The sequence below is a fragment of the Eschrichtius robustus genome, chromosome 16, assembly GCF_028021215.1.
Source record: "Eschrichtius robustus isolate mEscRob2 chromosome 16, mEscRob2.pri, whole genome shotgun sequence".
Classification (NCBI taxonomy): Eukaryota; Metazoa; Chordata; class Mammalia; order Artiodactyla; family Eschrichtiidae; genus Eschrichtius; species Eschrichtius robustus.
In genome coordinates, this window is record NC_090839.1 from 7,220,859 (window position 1) to 7,238,133 (window position 17,275).

General features: G+C 38.4%; 1 non-coding gene across 1 annotated transcript; it reads left to right on the forward strand.

Annotated features, from left to right (window-relative positions):
• Positions 1-10,378: 10,378 nt before the first annotated feature.
• LOC137750796 (U6atac minor spliceosomal RNA) lies at positions 10,379-10,504 on the forward strand. Its single transcript, XR_011070581.1, has one exon. It is a non-coding gene; the product is annotated as a U6atac minor spliceosomal RNA (small nuclear RNA).
• The last annotated feature ends 6,771 nt before the right edge of the window (positions 10,505-17,275 follow it).

Genomic DNA, 17,275 nt, shown 5'->3' on the forward strand with positions numbered 1-17,275 from the left:
TTAGACCTGTGTTGTCTGATATGCTAGGTACTAGCCCCACGTGGATATTGAGCATTTAAAATGTGGTTAGTCTGAATTAAAAGGTACCTTGAGTATAAAACACACATCAACCTTAGAACATTTAGTCTGAAAACCAGAATGTAAAGTATCTCATTAGTAAAGTTTTAGATCCAGTTCGTTCGTCTGTGCCATCTTCCTTTGGCAGAGACTAAGTGCTGTTGAGTGGAGGCATGTGCTGCTCTACGGGTGTGTGCCCTTCATTTGGAGATCCACTGCAGAGTGCGCGAGTGTGCTTTCTGGAAAATATTGCTTACATGAAATGCGTTAAAATGCCTTAGTTGACTCTGATTCCTCATTTGAACAATTCAGATGTAACCCCAGTAAATGGCCTGTCGGTCGCAGCCCAGAGAATATGTGAATGACATCTTGTCGACATGTTAATCGGAAGTAACTATTCCCTGTTCACAGCCTGGTGTACCGAGCTCTTGTCTATGAGATTATGCATCATTTCAGAATTTCATACCCAGTTTTTTCAAACCTTTTTTCTTTAGTACTTTTCCTTTCCATCAATATCACCAGAGATTTCAGGTGTATAATGTAACTGTTAGAATCATAATACCGTATTTTTGAATCTGAGTATATTTCACTTTGTTAAAAAATCATATTTACATAGGACAAGGCAATTTCATTATTTTTATTTCAGATCAAATCACAAGAGCAACCCAAGAGCACATTTTTCATCTATCTGTGGTTAAAAACTACTTTGAGGTAAAAATACTTGTGTCCAATTGAAAAGAAAAAGAAATAACACAAACACACATGCCTTTATCAGACTACCTATGTGTGCCTACGTAGTAAATAAAATGCACGGAAAAGCATGCAGTCTCTCAGAAATCATTTCAGATCTGTTTACAAAAATTCAGTAAGAGAATTTCTAAGATCAAACCCGGTGCTCCTTGAATCAGTGGGATGCTATGTACATTATTTATCAGCTAGGTCCCAAGAGCAATCATAAACGGCTTGATCTTACAGCCCTCCCAGCCCAGCTTGGTTCCTCCTGGCTTCCAAGCAAGTCATAGGCGCTTAAGTGCTACATGCCTAAGCTGTGACTAATTATGAAAGGAAACATGCTCCATCCTATACAAGCTGAGAAGAAGATGGAAGTGCCTGGGATGGCCTGGCACCTTTGCCTTTGACTCTGTGTTCTGATGTCAAGATACCAGTTCAATGTTGCCAATTTAACCAGTCTGACTTTCTTTTCTTTTCTTTCTTTCTTTTTAAACGAATGAGTAGTCTGCATAGAATCTTTAAACTGTGAGGTTCCTTGTGTATGAAAGACAGCTGGACAGCTGACATTCCTATGTCAATGATGCCTATATTTAAAATCATCTTACTCAAAATATAAGGACACATAAATACAGAGGATTTTTCATTGGCTCTCTTGATGAAGGATGTGCCATGACAAGATTGTTTTTGTTGCTTGCTATTGCTAAAAGGCACGAAAGAAAATCACTCTGAATCCTGAAGTACCAACTTACTTATTAGAATAAATACAACCTTAAGCTTTGGTTTTTCATGGTTTTTTTTTTTTTTTTGAGTGCTTGTGTGAAAAACCTGATGGCCAGCGTTCTTTGTATGAGAGGCAGTCTCTTAAAGACACCTGTTCAAATAGAAGAACAAATAGGTACTAGAATTTGTAACATTAAACATGTGAAGTGTCCCAGAAGATCTTTGAAGACAGACTTGCATGAAACAAATACTGTCTAGCTTAAGTTGTGAAACAAACTGAAGCTTATTGACTAGATTGTGCTTCTTCCTTGCTGGGCCAAGCATTGCTATCATTTTCCTGGTTGTGTTTCTAATGTTGGCAGAAATACACCAGCAGTGGAAAGCCTTCGAGGGCAGTGAAGGCTCAGTCATGGAGTGGAGTCATGATGTCAGGCTCCCATCTGCAAATCTTCCAACGTTTAGATACCATGTGTAGGTGATGTTTGTGGTGCCTCTGTTGTATCTCTCTGGCCCACCTTCAGTTTAGCTGTAGTTGTGGTGGCCATTTCCAACTCACCTCCCACAGAGAGTGTCCTACCTCAAGTGGACCCCGCTAGTCTCTGTAAAGTATGCTGTAGGACTGACCTGAGAGTCTCCAAGCCCATGTGCAAGCACAGCCAGCAAGTACGGGGAGGGAGAGTGTGACCTACTGCCCCACGAGCAACCCTCAACCAACACGAGGCAAGAGTCAGAGGGTAAACGCTCCACCTCCGGTCTTTGGCTAGACAATATTGGGAAGCGTGATTTCTGCTCCTCAGAGGTCCTGAAGAAATTAATCTGCTTTCCTCACAACAACGTCATGGAGAACTTGTCCCTATGTTGGCTTTTCCTCCTTCCCCATTTCACTCTGCCTTTCTCCTGCTTCCCAGCTTCACTTGCCTCCAAGTCCTTGTTCAGATTCTGATTCGGGGGTGAACCCAAACTTAGATTCCATCTCAAGATATAAATATCACCATCTGCTGACAAGAAGTGTTAATTGGATGTGAAAGAAGTGATGGATTCCTGAGGAGGGAGCAGACTTGGAACACAGCAATGAGAAGCTAAGAAGGATTCCAAGGAAGTATCATAGTAATTACATTTAATAATGATGCTTATAATGATAATTCGCTTTACAGAAAATGTTTCTCCATGTAACAATAGTTGTGGTATGATTATTATTGCTAACCTGAATTACATTTTTCTTTCTTTTAATGTGCCAGACACTGTGCTAACACTTTTGATGCTGGGGTAGATTGTTTGCAAAATGGCCACAATAATCACCTCTATCCACACCTTGGATAATTCCCTTCCACATGAATTCTGGGACTAGACATGTGACTCAAGTTGGCAAATGAGACAATAGCACATATGATGCAAATAGAGGCTTGAAAAGTGCTTGCACATCTGGGTTTTTACTCTCCTGCTTTACCTAGACACCAAGGCCACCATGAGAATGAGACCGAGACAGTCTTTTAGAAAAGCCATGCAGGGGAGAGCCCAGGCACTTAAGCCCACAGCCTGCCAATGGTCAGACAGGTGAGTGAGGCCAACGTAGACCAACTGACCCAGATTCATGAGAAATAATAAATGTTTATTGTTTTAAGGTGCCAGTTTTGGGGTGATTCATCATGCATCAAAAGATAACCAATACTGATGCATTATTTCATGTAATCCTTGCAACGTTCATATAAAGTAGGGTGCTATTACCACACCTGTTTTACAGGTGGAAAATTGGGGCTTAGGGAGGTTGTTTTCCCCAAAGTCACACACATGGTAAATGACAGAGCATTTTCAAAAATAGTTTTTCTTGATCCCAAAGCAAACTACCTCCCTGAGATTATCATGTGAATCAAATATTTTTAAGGAAGTCATTGATTAGTTAATTAATTAATTCACTCCCAAAGCTTATTTGAATGGCAGGTACACCATAAGATACAGGTGGTATAGAAATGAATAAACCTTCAAAATTGATTAAAGGATGCAGACATGTGATCAAATAAAGGCAGTGCAATAATATAGGTGTTTACAAAAGATAGTAGGATATACTGATAGCACTGGGAGTGAGAACATGGGGGAAAAACAGAATTTAACAGTACATCGGAATTTTGCTGGAAAAGTATTTCTCTGCCAAGCTCTATTGCTGCTAAACATTTCAGATTTATCTCTGGGGCCCAAACATGTAAATGATCTAATCTCTTTTCACTAAACCTTATTTCAGCTATGTCTGGCAATAACACTCTTCCCTATACCCTACTATATATTCTCATTTTAGGTATTAATTGCTTTTTAAAATTTTAAGTCCATTGAGTACATGCAGTTCCTAACTTAAAACCAGCTTATGAACAGGCTCTCAATTAGAACTATTTCCCCTGCTCTAATTGCCTCAGTTCCCACTGCCATGTGGATCACTGCAGCAGAAGCTTGAAGTGTTTAGAGAATACTAGGGTGTTCGTCAAGTTATCAGGAATACTATATAGCAGTTAAAAAGAATGAGGAGGATATCTAAGATTTCAGAACAACATATTGTTGAGTGGAAACACTGGGGCAGAATTATACATAAGGCATGTAAGATTTATGCTAAAATATTAACCAAATATGTGCTATACACACACACACACACACACACACACACACGGATTTGAATCTAATCCTACATTTTAAACCACTTTGTAGTGTAGTTTTTTTTAGCCGTTGCTGCACTTTTTCTATTATTTTCCCTGGGGACACTGCCCACCACAATGATATGTACGCTTACTTTATTCCATTAAACTGTAAAACCCTTGAGTTCCTATTTGCTAGATGAAATCGTACATTCTTGGGGGCCTGGAAGGGACTGATTAGGAAGTCAGAAAAGTACACAAAGTCAGGTAGAAAAGACTGACCAAGATAAGATAAGCTTTTGATCTGTTTTTAAAAATGCCTGTGGTGTCTGCTTTCCACCTGAGAAAGGAGATGTCAGAAACTTCTCTTTTGCCCCGCCCGAATGTCTGCCTTTCCCTGTAACAACTAAGATTATTAATGTCTTCTTAATTAAACAGACTTTTGAGAGTTGGTGTGGAATTTAACCACCATGACATTGAAGCTTTGGAGAAACACCTAATAAGCCAACTTTTGAAATAAAACTGGACCTGATCCTGGGGGCTACCTGTCCGTATTAGAATTAGGCAAGTAGCTTAATCCTTTTTTTGTTGTTTATTTATTTATTTTCTTATTAGTCATCCATTTTATACACATCAGTGTATACCTGTCAATCCCAATCGCCCAGTTCATCACACCACCACTCCCACCCCCTGCCGCTTTCCCCCCTTGGTGTCCATACGTCTGATCTCTACATCTGTCTCTATTTCTGCCCTGCAAACCAGTTCATCTGTACCATTTTTCTAGATTCCACATATATGCGTTAATATACGATATTTGTTTTTCTCTTTCTGACTTACTTCACTCTGTATGACAGTCTCTAGATGCATCCACGTCTCTACAAATGACCCAATTTTGTTCCTTTTTATGGCTGAGTAATATTCCATTGTATACATGTGCCACATCTTCTTTATCCATTTGTCTGTCGATGGGCATTTAGGTTGCTTCCATGACCTGGCTATTGTAAATAGTGCTGCAATGAACATTGGGGTGCATGTGTCTTTTTGAATTACGGTTTTCTCTGGGTATATGCCCAGTAGTGGGATTGCTGGGTCATATGGTAGTTCTATTTTTAGTTCTTTAAGGAACCTCCATACTGTTCTCCATAGTGGCCATATCAATTTACATTCCCAGCAACAGTGCAAGAGGGTTCCCTTTTCTCCACACCCTCTCCAGCATTTGTTGTTTGTAGATTTTCTGATGATGCCCATTCTAACTGGTGTGAGGTGATACCTCATTGTAGTTTTGATTTGCATTTCTCTAATAATTAGTGATGTTGAGCATCTTTTCATGTGCTTCCTGGCCATCTGTATGTCTTCTTTGGAGAAATGTCTATTTAGGTCTTCTGCCCACTTTTGGATTGGGTTGTTTGTTTCTTTAATATTGAGCTGCATGAGCTGTTTATATATTTTGGAGATTAATCCTTTGTCCATTGATTCGTTTGCAAATATTTTCTCCCATTCTGAGGGTTGTCTTTTCATCTTGTTTATGATTTCCTTTGCTGTGCAAAAGCTTTTAAGTTTCATTAGGTTCCATTTGTTGATTTTTGTTTTTATTTCCATTTCTCTAGGAGGTGAGTCAAAAAGGTTCTTGCTGTGATTTATGTTACAGACTGTTCTGCCTATGTTTACCTGTACGAGTTTTATAGGGTCTAGCCTTCTATTTAAGTCTTTGATCCATTTTGAGTTTATTTTTGTATACAGTGTTAGGGAGTGTTCTAATTTCATTTTCTACATATAGCTGTCCAGTTTTCCCAGCACCACTTATTGAAGAGGCTGTCTTTTCTTCATTGTATACTCTTGCATCCTTTATCAAAGATAAGGTGATCATATATGTGTGGGCTTATCTCTGGGCTTTCTATCCTGTTCCATTAATCTATACTTATGTTTTTGTGCCAGTACCATATTGTCTTGATTACTGTAGCTTTGTAGTATAGTCTGAAGTCAGGGAGTCTGATTCCTCCAGCTCCATTTTTTTCCCTCAAGACTGCTTTGGCTATTTGGGGTCTTTTGTGTCTCCATACAAATTTTAAGATTTTTGTTCTAGTTCTGTGAAAAATGCCATTGGTAATTTGATAGGGATTGCATTGAATCTGTAGATTGCTTTGGGTAGTATAGTCATTTTCACAATATTGATTCTTCCAATCCAAGAACATGGTATATCTCTCCATCTGTTGGTATCATCTTTAATTTCTTTCATCAGTGTCTTATAGATTTCTGCATACAGGTCTTTTGTCTCCCTAGGTAGGTTTATTCCTAGGTATTTTATTCTTTTTGTTGCAATGGTAAATGGGAGGATTTCCTTAATTTCTCTTTCAGATTTTTCATCATTAGTGTATAGGAATGCAAGAGATTTCTGTGCATTAATTTTGTATCCTGCAACTTTACCAAATTCATTGATTAGCTCTAGTAGTTTTCTGGTGGCATCTTTAGGATTCTCTAGGTATAGTATCATGTCATCTGCAAACAGTGACAGTTTTTCTTCTTCTTTTCCAATTTATATTCCTTTTATTTCTTTTTCTTCCCTGATTGCCATGTCTAGGACTTCCAAAACTATGTTGAATAATAATGGTGAGAGTGGACATCCTTTTCTTGTTCCTGATCTTAGAGGAAATGCTTTCAGTTTTTCACCATTGAGAATAATGTTTGCTGTGGGTTTGTCGTATATGGCCTCATTATGTTGAAGTAGGTTCCCTCTATGCCCACTTCCTGGAGAGTTTTTTTTATCATAAATGGGTGTTGAATTTTGTCAAAAGCTTTTTCTGCATCTACTGAGATGATCATATGGTTTTTATTCTTCAATTTGTTAATACGGTGTATCACATTGATTGATTTGCGTATATTGAAGAATCCTTGCATCCCTGGGATAAATCCCACTTGATCATGGTGTATGATCCTTTAATGTGCTGTTGGATTCTGTTTGCTAGTATTTTGGTGAGGATTTTTGCATCTATATTCATCAGAGATATTGGTCTGTAATTTTCTTTTTTTTGTAGTATCATTGTCCGATTTTGGTATCAGGGTGATTGTGGCCTCATTATAGAATGAGTTTGGGAGTGTTCCTTCCTCTGCAATTTTTTGGAAGAGTTTGAGAAGGATAGGTGTTAGCTCTTCTCTAAACGTTTGATAGAATTCACCTGTGAAGCCATCTGGTCCCCTGGACTTTTGTTTGTAGGAAGATTTTTAATCACAGTTTCAATTTCATTACTTGTGATTGGTCTGTTCATATTATCTATTTCTTCCTGGTTCAGTCTTGGAAGGTTATACCTTTCTAAGAATTTTTCCATTTCTTCCAGGTTGTCCATTTTATTGGCATAGAGTTGCTTGTAGTAGTCTCTTAGGATGCTTTGTATTTCTGGGGTGTCTGTTGTAACTTCTCCTTTTTCATTTCTAATTTTATTGATTTGAGTCCTCTCCCTCTTTTTCTTGATGAGTCTGGCTAATGGCTTATCAATTTTTTTATCTTCTCAAAGAACCAGCTTTTAGTTTTATTGATCTTTGCTATTGTTTTCTTTGTTTCTATTTCATTTATTTCCGCTCTGATCTTTATGATTTCTTTCCTTCTGCTAACTTTGGGTTTTGTTTGTTCTTCTTTCTCTAGTTCCTTTAGGTGTAACGTTAGATTGTTTATTTGAGATTTTTCTTCTTTCTTGAGGTAGGCTTGTATAGCTATAAACTTCGCTCTTCAAACTGCTTTTGCTGCATCCCACAGGTTTTGGATCGTCAAGTTTTCATTGTCATTTGTCTCTAGGTATTTTTTGATTTCTTCTTTGATTTATTCAGTGATCTCTTGGTTATTTAGTAATGTATTGTTTAGCCTCCATGTGTTTGTGTTTTTTACGTTTTTTTCCCTGTAATTGATTTCTAATCTCATATCGTTGTGGTCAGAAAAGATGCTTGATATGGTTGGTTTCAATTTTCTTAAATTTACTGAGGCTTGATTTGTGACCCAAGATGTGATCTATCCTGGAGAATGTTCCATGAGCACTTGAGAAGAAAGTGTAATCTGCTGTTTTTGGATGGAATGTCCTATAAATATCAATCAAATCTATCTGGTCTATCGTGTCATTTAAAGCTTGTGTTTCCTTACTAATTTTCTGTTTGGATGATCCATTGGTGTAAGTGAGGTGTTAAAGTCCCCCACTGTTATTGTGTTACTGTCGATTTCCTCTTTTAGAGCTGTTAGCAGTTGCTTTATGTATTGAGGTGCTCCTATGTTGGGTGCAGATATATTTATAATTGTTGTAGCTTCCTCTTGGATTGATCCCTTGATCATTACATAGTGTCCTTCCTTGTCCCTTGTAACATTCTTTATTTTAAAGTCTATTTTATCTGATATGAGTTATTGCTACTCCAGCTTTCTTTTGATTTCCATTTGCATGGAATAGCTTTTTCCGTCCCCTCACTTTCAGTCTGTATGTGTCCCTAGGTCTGAAGTGGGTCTCTTGTAGACAGCATATATATGCGTCTTGTTTTTGTATCCATTCAGCAAGCCTGTGTCTTTTGGTTGGAGCATTTAATCCATTCACGTTTAAGGTAATTATTGACATGTATGTTCCTATGACCATTTTCTTAATTGTTATGGGTTTGTTTTTGTAGGCCCTTTCCTTCTCTTGTGTTTCCCGCTTAGAGAAGTTCCTTTAGCATTTGTTGTAGAGCTGGTTTGGTGGTGCTGAATTCTCTTAGCTTTTGCTTGTCTGTAAAGCTTTTTATTTCTTCATCGAATCTGCATGAGATCCTTGCCAGGTAGAGTAATCTTGCTTGTAGGTTCTTCCCTTTCATCACTTTAAGTATATCATGCCACTCCCTTCTGGCTTGTAGAGTTTCTGCTGAGAAATCAGCTGTTAACCTTATGGGAGTTCCCTTGTATGTTATTTGTCCTTTTTCCCTTGCTGCTCTCAATAATTTTTCTGTCTTTAATTTTTGCCCATTTGATTACTATGTGTCTCGGCGTGTTTCTCCTTGGGCTTATCCTGTATGGGACTCTCTGCGCTTCCTGGACTTGGGTGGCTATTTCCTTTCCCATGTTAGGGAAGTTTTCGACTATAATCTCTTCAAATATTTTCTCGGGTCCTTTCTCTCGTCTCCTTCTGGGACCCCTATAATGTGAATATTGTTACGTTTAATGTTGTCCCAGAGGTCTCTTAGGCTGTCTTCATTTCTTTTCATTCTTTTTTCTTTATTCTGTTCCGCAGCAGTGAATTCCACCATTCTGTCTTCCAAATCACTTATCTGTTCTTCTGCCTCAGTTATTCTGCTATTGATTCCTTCCAGTGTATTTTTCATTTCAGTTATTGTATTGTTCATCTCTGTTTGTTCTTTAATTCTTCTAGACCTTTGTTAAACATTTCTTGCATCTTCTCGATCTTTGCCTCCATTCTTTTTCCGAGGTCCTGGATCATCTTCATTATCATTATTCTGAATTGTTTTTCTGGAAGATTGCCTATCTTCATTTCATTTAGTTGTTTTTCTTGGGTTTTATCTTGTTTCTTCATCTGGTACTTAGACAAGATGAGCCTTTTCATCTTGTCTATCATCTTTCTGTGAATGTGGTTTTTGTTCCACAGGCTGCAGGATTGTAGTTCTTCTTGCTTCTGCTCAGCTTAATCCTTTTGAACAACAGCTTAATCACATCTGTTCCTACAACTATAAATATATTTTTAACTCTATCTAGTTTTGTATCTCTAGGTAACGGTGGTTCTGAAAAGAGTATTTCTTATTTTAAACAGGGAAGAGCTTTCCTGGAGTAAGTCAGAGAGAAGATTCCCGGCTACAGTTTATCTTCTGCCGAATTTCTTCTAGAATGTTCATTTGTTATATGAGCATCTGCTCCGTGACAGATAGTCTGCTAGACCTTGGGTGTGAGAGATGAATGAATAGATACCATCCTTACCAATGGGGAGCTCCAGTCTAGGGCTGGCGACGCAAAAAAGCACATAAACACATACAACAATGAGGTCAAGGAATGAAGTTAGGACTGCTTAGCTGGGGTGCTCAGCAGAGTTCCCTGAGGGAAATGACATTTGAAGCAAGGCCTGAAAGATGAGCAAGAGTCCCCACAGGAAGATACAGGGAAAGTAACTCCAGGCAACAGGAGTAGCGTTTGGGGAGGATTAAAGCAAGAGAAAAGGACTGGCCTGATCTTGGGGCAGAGAGGAGGCCAATATGACACGAGCAGGGACTGGCAAACTACTTCTGTAAAAAGCCAGATAACAGTGTTGTATGAAAGGAGAGAAGGTTAGCACTCCCCTTGACAAGGATGGAAGAGGCCCTGGGGCCTGACAACACGCATACAGTTAAGGCATTGCTACGTACTTCATGGCATCTAACCACTGTTTCGATATGTATACGTATAGCTGATTCACTTTGTTATACAGGAGCAACTAATGCAACAATGTAAAGCAATTATACTCCAATAAAGATATTTTAAAAAAATACTGTGTTAGAAGAAAATGTTAGGTGTATTTAGAGTTATGTAAAGCATATTGCATATTTAGTACGTATCAGAATAAAATGCAGAAATTTTTTTAAAAGCCAGATAATAAATGTTCTAATCTTTATGGGCTGTGCAGTAGCCCTGTCTATCTCAACCACTCAACTCTGTAGTTGCAGAGCAAAAGCAGGCCTAGACAATACGTACTGTAAATGAATGGGGTGGCTGTGTGCCAATAAAACTTTATTTGCAAGAACGGTCAGTAGGCTGGATTTGGCCTTAGTTTGCCAATTCTTGGACAAGAAAGTGAGGAGTAAAAGGTAGTGTGGTTCAACATGAGGACACTGAGGAAGGTGACGGCCAGAGCATGCAGTGTCTCAGATTTAGAGCCCCCATGACAGAATGGGCAGGTAAGTCCTGGTCAGGCCAACCTGGGATGAACTGTTTCCTGTCACTTACCAGCTTTGTGACCTCGGGAAAGTAGCAATAGCTTAGCCTCCCTCGATTTTCATATCATCCAGGAGATGGTCATAACTGCCTGGTAGGGCAGTACTAGGATTAAATGAAACAACACATATGTCTGTTACGTTATAGATGCATTAAATACATTCAACAAACCTCAGTTCCCTCTATCCCATGCTAGGCACCTGTTATGACTTGGAATACAAGATGAGGGTAGGATGCTTTCAGGGGGCTTGGCTGAAAAGCTTCAGGCAGCACCAGCCTCTCTTGAGCCCTCCCAGGGTTCCCCCAACCCAGCCTTTGGAGAATGGCCCATAATTCCATGGAGCATGTTTATAGACAGAAGGAGGGTTCCTTGTTGCACAGTTAACCTTTCATTAACTCTAGAGAAATAATGTGAAAAAAATATTTTTGCTTAATTGCACAGCACAGATTTAATTTAATTTCTCTTCCTGTGTTAATTTTGTGATTTGGAAAAAATGAATTTCATTTTTAATTAAGGGAGAGCAAAGGGCATTTTACGTTCTGTGTTAGAATGGGGCAAACATTGTTGCTTCTAATAAGCAAGAATGAGGAAGAACATCCTACCCCTTAATGTCATTAGAAGAATTACTTCTGTTTCACACTTTGCGGCCCCCTGTGGAATAGCTGGATGAAGTATGAAGGGACTTTAAAATATAAGATGGAGGAAAATTGTCCTTTTTTCAGGTATATATGGGAGGCATAATTAATCATAATATATAATATGTAATTACATGATATTATATAGTGATATAAATATACTATATACCACATAATTATATGTAATTATATGTAATATGTTATAGCAATATAATGTACATTTAAAAAAATTTTATGATTGGACATCTCAAAGTCGTGTGTCTGTGTCTGTATGTGCACACTCTCATGAGTGCTTGTGTTTTCAGGATACCTAAGAATCCTTACCTTGCTGAAATGAGAAGTGTAAAAAGGTTTTACCATGCTTGCCTAGTGACTTGCTTAAATAACTACAAGCAGACTCAGGAATTTTATTTCTAATCCCATTTTCTAAATGACTGAGCTGAGGACTGTGAATATATGAGAAATAAGAGTAGAAAACTGCTACCAGCAGGAGAGGAAAAACGCTTGACTCCCCTGGTTTCCAACAGATTAGACCGTTGCAACAAGGGATTCAACTCTCCACATTGCACATCCTGCTACGGTCCTTAGAATTTTCTCTCACTGAGAGCTAGGTTAGGACAAAACCTGGAACCGTGCATGCAAGGAGAAGAGACACATTTAGAAAAGAATCTGAGCAATTATGTACTGAAATCCAACCAAACACTGACTTTAAAAAAACTGAATAATTAGAAAAAAAAACTGCATATGTGCACATAAGTTTATTCAGCACATTCTGCGGTTAATGTCTGCTCTATTTTGTGCTTCAGAGCCAGTGACTATAATGTAATGTGCACAAATCTCACTTGGAGTTCTTTTTAGAAATGAAGATTCAGGGCCCTATGCTCCAAGATTCCAAGTTAGTACATCAGAGGCAAAACCCTGGAATCTGAATCTTTATTAAAAGTATCCTGAATGACTTTTGCAAAGGTGAGCCATGTGCCATGCTTTGAGAACCCCTAAAAGTAATGAGTTGGCTCTTGAAAAATGGCCAGCTTTGTTAAAGCCAACTTATTTACAGTATTTCTCTCCCTTTTTCCTAATGATCAGAACATTGCAATATATACCTATGTATGCCAACCTGCACATTTTCAAGTTAGGCCTAAGTCATTTTTCTCACAAACTCAAAGGATCTTTTTTAGAGTTAATTGGCCAAGAAGGAGGAGAGTCCAAATGGCTGCTTTGATGTAATTGCCACCCACTGTTAGTTCTATCCACCTCTGAACAGGTGTAGAAGTCGTGAATCATCCCTCCTGATTACTTTTGGCATTTTGAAACTGATCATTTTAGAGGCCAAACTGTTTTGTGAAAAATTTAACTTGTCATGCTGTCAGAAAGCTTTCAGGAAGACATTCGACATTTAAACATTTTTTTTCAAGTCAATAATCTAGGAGACTCTACACGTATTTCTTCAGCTATTTCAAACATGCTTGTCTTGGAAGGAAACAATTTTCAACGCAGATTAAGCAAATACCTACACATATAATCTCAGAAAACCTGGTCTCAAATGTAATAGTTATGTGAGTGCTACAGATTGTTTTCTATCATCTTGTCTATCATCATGAACTAATAACTAATTTAAGAGACTATATTTTTGCTAGAGATATAAAAAGAATTATTTTCATTTCTCTATAGAAAATGCTCATGCTAGGGACTATACACATATGTTGTTGACTACAGAAAAAGAAAATGCATTTCATAAAAAATTCTAGGAAGAGGATGAAAAGAATAACTAATGCTAAAAGCCTCATTTATTGCAGTGGTTTTACAATTACCATTCCTGTGAACTAAGCACTGTTATCGATGCCCTGTATGTATTAGCTCACTTAATCCTTGACAGGCCTCATTATAATCATTTATGAAGGTGGAAACTGAGGCTTAGAATGTTAACTAACATTCTCCAGACTACACAGGTAGAGCCCAGCTCCCGAATTCACTGTTAATTATAATACTAAACTGACTCCATATTTGCTTTTGCCTGGCTTCCTTACTTACAAGCAAACTTACATTGGACTACTTAATTCAACCTCACTGAACTACTACTTCCATCTCCAAGGAAATGAACACAATAAACAACTTTAATGGGTTTTTTAAAGAGTGAATGACAAGGTACAACTGAAGTATTTCATGAAGTTCTATGTACATATAGAGTATTAAGAACAATTGCAAAATAAATCTGATATTGTCACATTAATATGGGAGCATCCAGTGTCAATTCCTGCTTTGAGTCTGTTTATCCACTTGACATTCAACCACAGCTGCACAAAACCTGGCTTAATTGGAGGTGCCTGGTAGCGCAGGCAATGGGGATTTTCAAAGGTCAAGGACATGATCCCAAGCTGGTCATCGATATAACTTGCTTAGACAGCTAGGGTCAACTTCCCTTGCCTCTTCTTCCCCCCGGAGTATTTGTTTAACATTTGTATGCAAGTATTTATGACCAAATTTACAGTTGCAAGTAAGAGCAGGGACAAGGGCCATATTTACACGGTGTCAGGAAACTTAATTCTGACTGTAACTGAAATTTTTCATAGGAACAAAGCAGATGAAACTGACCTTTAGAGTCAAAGAGAGATTAAATTAAAAAGAGGCTGTGTCTCTAATTTCCCAGAGGTGCAGAATTGGTGTGCTCCGTATGGAGTCTTCTGCATTTTCTGTTGCTGTTGTATATGTTTGTTTCCATTCTGAGCATTGTCCTGTATATTGGGGAGAGCTCAGGCATTCAGAATACAAGATTGATTTCTCTTTTTGCCAAGTGCAAAGTTTGTTTGCAAGAAAGTAATTATTTTCTAAAAGCATTATAGTGAGCAATTAGAACTGTGGTCAAATAGCCAGGGGTGTGGACTTCACACACACCAACCTGTGAAGGCTTCTTTGTGTGATTATTGACCTGAATGCAGTGTAAAAGAGAGTGTTTGAACCTATTCTTTCTTGGGTCTTGGTGGGATGCTAGGTAAGGGGAGGTCTGGGTAGAGGGGAAAAAGCATTCATTGATCGCTTATTAAGTCTTAGGAACTGTGCCCATCAGCTATGGGTATTTTTTTATTCCTCCACTGACCTTTATTTACTTTTTAAAATTTAATTAATTTTTATTGGAATATAGTTGCTTTACAATGTTGTGTTAGTTTCTGCTGTACAGCAAAGTGAATCAGCTATACATATACATATATCCACTCTTTTTTAGATTTCCTTCCCATTTTAGGTCACCACAGAGCACTAAGTAGAGTTCCCTGTGCTATACAGTAGGTTCTCATTAGTTATCTATTTTATACATAGTGGTGTATATATGTCAGTCCTAATTCCCAATACATCCCACACTCTCTCCTTCCCCCCTTGGTAACCATAAGTTTGTTTTCTACATCTGTGACTCGATTTCTGCTTTGCAAATAAGTTCATCTGTACTAATTTTTTAGATTCCACATATGAGATATTATACGATATTTGTCCATCTCTTTTCTGACTTACTTCACTCTGTATGAATTTCTAGGTCCATCCATGTTGCTGCAAATGGCATTATTTCATTCCTTTTTATGGCTGAGTAATATCCCATTGTATAGATGTACCACATCTTCTTTACCCATTCCTCTGTTGATGGGCATTTAGGTTGCTTCCATGTCCTGGCTATTGTAAATAGTGCTGCAATGAACATCGGGGTGCATGCCTCCTTTCAAATTATGGTTTTGTCCAGATACATGCCCAGGAATGGGATTGCTGGGTCGTATGGTAGCTCTATTTTTAGTTTTTTAAGGACCCTCCATACTGTTCTCCATAGTGGCTGTATCAATTTACATTCCCACCAACAGTGCAGGAGGGTCCCCTTTTCTCCACACCCTCTCCAGCGTTTATTGTTTGTGGATTTTTTGATGATGGCCATTCTGACCAGTGTGAGGTGACAGCTATGGGTACTGATGACAATAATAACTACACAACATCAGCAATAACCACATCAAACATTACTGAGCACTAATACATGCCAATTTCTATGCATTGTCTTGAATTCTCCCAACAACCCCATGGGATGAGTATTCTTTTCATCTCCACTTTACAGATGAAGAGAAGGGACTGTGGCCCTGAGAAGCCGGTAAACTTGTCCAAGTCTAGGAAATTGGCAGAGCTGTGATTTGAACCTGAATCAGCCTGCTTCCTACTCCAGAAGCCTGCCCGGGAGAAGGATACAGTAAAAACAGTATAACTGAAAGGCATTTAACCAGAAATAGTAGCAGATTAATTAATTGATCAATCAATTACAAATTTTCATATTGCAATGTAATTGCTGTTTAATGTGCTTTAATTAAAAAAAGAAAGGAAAAAAAAGACTTTCTGGGGATGTCAGCAGGGGTCAGGTAAGACCTTCTCAGTCTCTTTTAACTTTGTAATGGGTGGGTATCTGCTGTTTTGAGGGTCTACTATCCATCATCCTCTTTGTAACAGCACCCTGAAACGTTTGGGGGAACCACTCTTCCACTTTCAATCCCCACGGTTTGGATGGAGCCCTAGGTCTGGCTAATCAGTGTGATTTCACCTCTCTGACCAATGTGATGAGTCCAGGGGTGGGCACACGATCCAAGTCATCCAATCTCAGAGAATCCTGGGCTTTATGCTAATACTTTGGGAAGCGTGTTATCTGTTTTGCCCTGGACTGGCTAGGCGCCTCCACTTTGAACCTGAAACTAATGCCAACAAAGTGAGGAGAGATGGAGAGAAATGTATTTGTGATGATATAGGATTTCTGCCTCTAACCAAGTCCAGTCTTAGAGCAGTCTCACCTGCGGCCTCTAAAATTACTTAGGTAGTTGATTCCCCTTTTTGGCTTTAGCCAGGTTGGGCTGGGTTTTTCTGTCTCTTATAATTGGATGTGTCTGGTTTATTACTGCGTCTACCCCATCTAAAGTGGGAGGGGTGTTGGGGACACAAAATGAGCTGTGGACTTCCAATCTGCATACCTACGTTTGACTCTGTGCTCCATCATTTATTAGCTATGTGACCTTCAGCTAGTACCTTAATCACTCACAATGTCGGTTTTGATTTCTATAAAACATGGACATAAAAATCCATTTCTCTGATGCTGAAGGTAATGGAAGGACCACATTATTACATGAAAGAACTCTGCAAAGAACTGCATGGATGGAAGGATTCTTATCTCCAATCTAAGCCAACTAGGACTGTAAGATATTCAAGACATTGGATTGTCTCTCAATCCAAGCATTTTCTTTCATTGAGGTGCTGAAGTATTGCTGGCCACTTTAAGTGCTATAATTGGGCCCTAGACTTTCAAGGGAAATAAGAGAACCATAATGATATTTATCTTACTCGGAGGTGAACCGACATTTCCTGTTTCCATTATTTGATTTAGCAGAAGTGTACCATTTATTTGCACATGCAATTAGGAAACTTAAAAACCAAGCCTCAAAATTGTGCTCTATTAAAATGAATGTCAACCTTTCTGTAGAGGAAGGAAGATGAAGAAAAGTTTTCTTAGTCACTGATGAGTAATTAATTATGTTACAACTCATTTTGAGAAATGGCACCTGTGTGGTTTTGAAACAATATAAAAATAACA